Here is a 7198-nt window from a genome sequence, read left to right on the forward strand (position 1 = left end):
CACCACGCCGCTCCGTGCTCCCCTCGTAACGTAGCGTCCGCCGCAAGGAACCACTTGACCCACCCAGCCAAAGGTTAACCGTGTGGGCGCCGCCCCTGAGTTTGGGCCCTCCCAGTCCTGGCTTTCAAGAATCCTGAGCCCGGCCTAGGAGCTTCGCGCCTCCCCGCCCCCATGCTCACGCTCTCTCCAGGAGCCAACAAAAGGGACGTCACGCTGCAAGAAGTTTCGCTCCTGGGTCGCCTCGCTGTGCCCCGGGGATGACTTGCCGGCTCAGCCCCGTCGGGTCCGTGCTCCCTCAGCCGTGCTGAGCCACCGGCGCCCCGCCGCCCGCCGCCAGCTCCCGCCCACCGGCCCTGGCCACCCCAAAGTTACCACAAAGGGCTAGAGGAGGATCCAGGAGCCGCGAGCCCGCCGCGTCCCCGACCTCCTTAGGCTCCTCGTCATCCCTCAAGCGCTGCAATGGCAGTCGTCAACAGGTCTTCGCCTCCTTTCGGGCTGGGAGACTCCCTGCGTCTTTCACTGCCCTAATTTTTGCAACCTGCCCGGCGGCGGCAGCGGCGACGCACAGCCCCGCGCCCTCCTCCCCAGGCACCCGCGGCCGGCGCTGACCACCGCCCGCCTCCTCCCCGGGATGTCAGTGTGGAAGAGACTGCACGCTACCTGACGGGAGGCTGGGCTTGCAGCGGGGAAGACCCCACACAAATCGCTGTCTCCCCATACCTTACGGACTGATGCGGTCGGATCAGGCTTCGGGCAGGGGCGTGGAGCGCTGCCGCGTCCTCGCCGCCGAGCGATCTCCGCTCCGACACGGCCGGGGCGCCGTTTCTGCGGCCGAGAGGGAAAGTTTCTCGACGTCGAGACAGCGCTGGACTCGGGACCCTCCGGCCCCGGTGCCCTCCCTCTTCGCGCTCTCTGCCCCCTCCCTCCTCTTCCCAACCCGCTGAAGCTAAAACTGGCGGCGGCTGGGGCTCGAGGCTCGGGACTCCGGGTCGCTCCCGGCTGGGAACGCGGGGCTCCCCCTCTCGGCCAGAAGGAAACTCTCAGACTCCGGCTGGCGCACTTCTGGCGGTCTCCTTGGACACTTCCAAACGGGACGCCTGTGTTCGAGCTCTCAGACTTGCTTCAGTCTCTGATGGTCGTTTCCCCCGGGCCCACTGGGCTGTCTGGCGTTTGCAGGCGGGACCAAAGGAAGAGAATGAAATGTGAGGGAAACGCCACTGTGGCAGGAGAGGCCTCACCTTACCCTGTGCGGAGCCGGGACAGAAGCAAAAACACAGGTCTCTCCCCCCTCCCCCATTCTCGTGCCCCCCTTCCGCTCCCCCCCGCCCAAGTTTCCTTTTGAACCTCCTCCCTAAAGCACTAGAGCGAGACTGTGTTTCCTAACCCAGGTGTTTTAAAAAACACCTCTGCGGCTTCATAAGACAGAAAGTGTCACACACACACACACACACACACATACACACACACACACGAATGCGAGTAGAACATGCTTTCTTTACAACACTTAATCAACAAATCATTGACACAGTTGTTGGTGCTGTCCTGATGGTGCCTGCACATTTTTCATTTTTCCTAATTTTTTTTAACTCAGACTGAATCTCTGCACTTTATTTTTGCCTTATAAAACATTACCCACCAGATTATGTTCATTTGCTCCATTCTTATGTTCACAAAGAATTCAGAAGTAGCATATGGGGTATGAGGGAAAACACGACAAACCATTCTTACTGACCCTGGTAAACCTCTGTGCTGGAGGAAGGATATAAGGAGGAGTATCCTCATATAAGCAATGCTTAAAGGATGTGAGGACTTAAACATTTTTTGAGACGCTGCTTAGAATTTAGTTTACTAGATTTTTATTTGAATGTGAAAATAGATAAAGGGGGAAAATCGTTTCGTAAGGCTAGCAAATATAATGTGTTACAGTGGAATCCAGGGCTTAGAATCAGACAAACCAGATTCCTTTTCAGACTCTATACTTACACATTCTGTGCCCTAGGACACTCAACACAATTACAACTGCCAAAAGGAATTATATAATCAAACTCAAAGAGTCACGGTCACATTTACAGGAGTTAAAATAGAGTAGTGTCAGGCACAGGAAAGGCACTCAATAAATATTTGGTTCTTACATCCCACTCACTATATTTGACTATAATTAGGAAAATATGGTACTGGAAATTTCCCCCAAAGACCTTGTTAACTGAGTCAACTTTCTTCTCCCTGATGCTTTTTCCATTAAAAAAGATACAGCTCATCATTTTTGAAATGTAAACTAAATTTAGGGATCACCTAGCTCTTGCCATATGCTCTTATTTTAAATACAAGATAACTAAAGTCAAAGAATCTTAAGTGACTTACCCCAAATCTCATGGTTAGGAAGTGCTAAAGCTGGGACCAGAAATCATGCTTCTTCATACTTGGGTCAGGGTCCGCTTGGAACTGTTTTCCCTTTTATCGCAACAGTCAAGCACAGAGTAAAAGAAGCATATTAAACACATTAATCTGAGGACAATGCTAATTGCTTTTTCTGTAAATAACCTTAAACAATGACTTTAAATTGTTTATAGATCATTGTAAACACTTAAATTTACAACCACTATAAAAAATAATTATGAAAATAAATCAAATCCTAGCCCATTAATTAGAAATACCCAAATCCATGCTTATATCATGTAATTATAAGATCTTTTCTGGTAACACATTATTATAAAACTCCAATTAGGAAAGTCTAGATTCCCAAGAATACATCAACAAACCACTAGAATCTGCTAACCCTACATTGAGAAACACTAGATTAGCCTTCAATACATTAGAGATTCACTTGAACAAGTGCAGGGCATAAGAACAAATCAGGCTGCAGAAATCAAACATTGTAAGTGCCATCCTATGAATTAATGGAAAATCCCATATGTACTTATCATTTGCCTCTGATGGCTTTAAAGAGAGGTTCTTCCAAACCTTTTCTCACTTTATTCAATGTTGAAACTCATGTGGAGTTTTACACAATTCCCAGGCTCTCAAAGACTATTATTCTCCTTCTAAGGAGGGATTCTCTACTACTCCAGCTTCTCCCTGAATTAGCCACTAAAATAATTTAGCCACTAAAATAATTTGAAGACATTCTGTAGCCTTCTCTATGCTCCCTTTCCATAAGACTTGGAAGTTGCCAAATAAATAAATAAATAAAAGAGAGAGAGAAAATTAAAATTATAAAGTGCATTCATCATGGAGGGATGAATGAGGATACATGAATCCCCATAATGGTCTTTTTCCATTGCATGCAGTGCTTAAAATTACTCATTTTTAATATTTTTTAATATTTTCTCCCAATGTTTAAATTCTCCAAGCTTGCTATTGCTTTGTAATTTTTGTAACCTGATTTTTGATATGAACTGTTCTTTGAAATGGCTTAGAGGTATAAGAATTGCCAGACTGTCAGAACCAAGTTTTCAAAACCACTACAACCAAACAGAACAAGATTTTAAATGAGATCTACAGCATGCCCCAGGAACGAAAGAAGGGCAATGCCAGTAAGGGCTGCAGAGGCCCTGGCAGGGCACGACCATTACAATATGCCTAATTCTACCCATTGCAAACACTCAGATTTCCATTTGAACATTCTTCACATTCATCACTGTGCATAGAGACTCAGCACCTTTCCAGTATTTTTAAAATTAGTTTTCTGGCTCAAGCCAGTTTGAAGTTTCTCTTGAAAACAGAACCTTGACTAGGACAAAAAACTGCCTGTTATTTATGTTGAGAATAACAATTTTATTGTTATTACAAAAATACACAAAAACATGCTGGTTATTTAGCTCTATTTACTACAAACTCATCATTTAAAGTATTTGACATTTTTTGAAAAAGGAAATAAAAACCAAGACAGAATTTAAAATCTCAGTTGTGTGAATTGAAAAGGAAGCATATTTCTTTTTGTTATGTGAAACAGTGGCCAAATTTTATACACTGAGTTCCTAGGGGATCTGGGTTCCAAAGTTAATGTGTTACATTTACTTTCTAATTTCCATCATTTTATCCCTTATTCCTTCTGTTTTTGTCTTCCTAATTAAGAATATGAAACCCCTTGGAAAAAAAAAAAAAAAAAGAATGAACAGAGCCAATACAAAAAAGGAACAAATATCACCTGCATTTCCACCACCAAGAGTACCCATTGCTAACATTTGCTCTATACCTTCCAGGGATTATTAAGGTCCCTGAGAGACTCTCCAATAAATAACATCCCTTCTCCATGCCTGGACTGGGAATAAATTGAGAAATAAAACAAAAGTTTAAAACAGAAGCTAAAATATTGCCTGTATAATTGACAGAAACCTGGTTTGAAAATGAACAATCAAAATAGCAGTTGCAGTCACATGGTTCCTGGTCTCCCTACCTAGGAAGAGACAACATCTTTGAAAAGGGAGTTAAATTCTGTTTCCTAAGACCTATGAGAAAGAGAGACAGAGACAGAGAGAGAAGAGTGTAGCTGAACCCTGAATGCCCAGTAATTCTTCCCAAGTTTATTCTTAAATGTATTTATCAAATAACGTTGTAATACTTCTCCAAGAACAAATGAGAAAAGACCCAGAAAAAATATTTTAACAGGGAATACAGAAGTCCAGAACAGGCATTAATTACCCAGTACCTACAGCCACTTATTTTCCTTTTCTCACAAGGAGTAAATTGTACATACTTACTAAGAGTAACAATATAACAGTACATCATAGGCTTGTCCCCTACCGGTGTTTATTAATAATGTTTTTTCTATTATAAGCAAACTATGGCCATCCGGACATTATATTTATGTTAGACTCAGGTTATGAATATTTGGGTAAAACATGGAAGTGTAATACTATATTCTTTTCTTTTTTTTTTTTTCTTAATTCTATCATATTGCATACAACTTTGCCATGTCCCACTATGGATCATCTTCATTTGATTAAGCTGATGGTTCTTGTCAGTTATTTCCTCTGTAATGTTCCTCTTTTTCCCTTTGTAATTGGTGGGTATTTTCTTTTTCTCTTTCTTTCTTTCTTTCTTTCTTTCTTTCTTTCTTTCTTTCTTTCTTTCATTTTTCAATGTTTCTTTCTTTTTGAAGGAGCGAGACAGAGCATGAGCAGGGGAGGGGCAGAGAGAGAGGGAGAATCAGAATCCAAGCAGAATCTGAACTGTCAGCACAAAACCCAAAGTGGGGCTCAAATTCATGAACCGTGAGATCATGACCTGAGCTAAAGTCAGATGCTTAACTGACCGAGCCACCCAGGCGCCCCTGTAATTAGGAGGTATTTTCTGAAGAGGTACTTTGTAACTATGTGAACATTTCATCCCTCGTTAAACTTTCAATTCATTCATTTCTTTACTTATATTAGTGTAGACACATCGTTTGCTATTTTGCTCAAATGGTTATAATCTGTTACTATCATGATTTATTTTGAGACTGAGATTGTGCCAGATTTGGCCAGAGTGAGCCCTTCCTAGATGACTTCTGCATCCCAATGCCATGTCTCCGTCATTGAGAAGCATCTCCTCACTTCAGGGCACAAAAAGGTATTTCAAGTTTCATTTTACATTTTCCCAAGCTCCAGCCCTGGAATCAGCCATTTCTCCAAAAGAAGCCAGTCCCTTTTACTAAAGGATGGTATTTATAATCCGAGCTCCAGGTGCTATGTCATTGCTGTCAGGATTTTTGCTTCATTTAGTCTATTTCAGTAGCCAAGACCAGGGAATACATGTATATATTAATATCGTTTATTCCCTCTCTCTCTCTTGCATCTTGAGAGTCTTGAGTTCACACACTTACCTCCAATTCCAGCCCAATACCTCTTTTCGTATTCGTAACTGCCTTCTCCTCCGGTGAAAATCTAGCTGTACTACCATTATCCTTAATATATTTTCTCATTTAGTCCATGTCCTTGTCAATAACCAACCTCCCGTGGCTGTCGCAGTCCCTCCTCTGGGTGGCCAGGCCATTTCTCTGCAGGAATATCTTCATTATCCTGCTCAGGGGCCAACAACTCAAGACGGACTCCTGTATCCTCAGCCACGGAGGGTTCCAGCACACTGTGCCAGGCGGCCATCTGTGTGATTTCCTCTGCATCTTGCTTGGGCTCCAACTCATTACACAAGGCTGCTCCTCCAGGAGAACACCCTCTTCCCCACATTTGGGCTTCCTCAGCCCTCTCTGGGCCTCTACAGTCCTCCCATCCCGGGACCAACGGAGGTGTTTACCTCACTTTGCCACTCCTAATAGATATCATTCATATTGCCAAAGTAATTCTGGAAGGTTAACAAAAACGTACCCTCCCATGAGCAGCATATTAGTGAGTGCCATTTCTTCAACACATAACACTTGTTATTTTATTGTTTACCTATGTTACCCAGTTAGTAAGAAACAGGTACAGATGCCTGTGTGAATCATGCTTCCCGGTGTGTTTGGCACACCATCGTCCTGCAAGTTCCCACAGACCCTTCTTGATTTTATTTCATGATGCACTTTTACCTTCATTCTCCCCCATTCACTTAACCCAACACAAGTACTCATTCTAATGTGCTCTAATATGTATCTTTTTTAAAGTTTGTGTGTACTCTTGCAAAATATTTATTTTTTATGCTTTCTAATGTATGTAAATGCTATTGGGTAAAATACTCCATTTCATTGTTACTTTTTTCTCCAAACACCTTTAATTTTCAAGTAAGTTAAGTGAAAAATTAGCTCAATTATTGGTTAACTTTCACTGTTAATAAAGCTGAGAATGTTTTCATACAGTTAGTAAACATTTGTATTTTCTTTATGAACTGGCTATTTGTATATTTTATTAATTTTTCTCCTTTCCCAATGGATTTGTATATTTTTCTTTTTCTCATTGATTTTTAAAAGTTTTTTTAATGTATGTATTAATCTCTGGCAAAAAAAAATAAGGTGTTTCTTTACACATCATTTAAATAATTATTTTGTTGATTCTTTTGGAATATGTAGGATTTTTAAAAATGTAATCTTGTATGATTTCTGGGTTTTGGGTTTTTTTGCTTATGAAGACCTTCCACCCAAACTAATCACCTATATTTTCTTCTAGTGTTTTGTAGGTTTACTTTTTGCTTTTTTTTTTTTTTCCAATTTTAGTTTGGTGTGAAATCTAAGGTAAGGCTTTTATTTATTTTTTTACCCCTCCCAGGATAATTACCTAGGTGTCTAACA

General features: G+C 41.9%; 1 protein-coding gene across 10 annotated transcripts in view; it reads right to left on the bottom strand.

Annotated features, from left to right (window-relative positions):
* Window positions 1-2380, bottom strand: part of GULP1 (GULP PTB domain containing engulfment adaptor 1) — a 270309-nt gene extending 267929 nt beyond the window's left edge. For 3 of the 10 annotated variants that reach the window (XM_078451109.2, XM_078451102.2, XM_078451103.2), the window contains exon 1: window positions 721-1332. The gene's annotated coding sequence lies outside the window, so the exon portion shown is untranslated. The other 7 variants (XM_078451111.2, XM_078451106.2, XM_078451105.2 and 4 more) reach the window with 6 other exon arrangements.
* Window positions 2381-7198: the final 4818 nt, after the last annotated feature.

The sequence above is a fragment of the Panthera onca genome, chromosome C1 (assembly GCF_046562875.1).
Source record: "Panthera onca isolate mPanOnc1 chromosome C1, mPanOnc1 haplotype 2, whole genome shotgun sequence".
NCBI lineage: Eukaryota > Metazoa > Chordata > Mammalia > Carnivora > Felidae > Panthera > Panthera onca.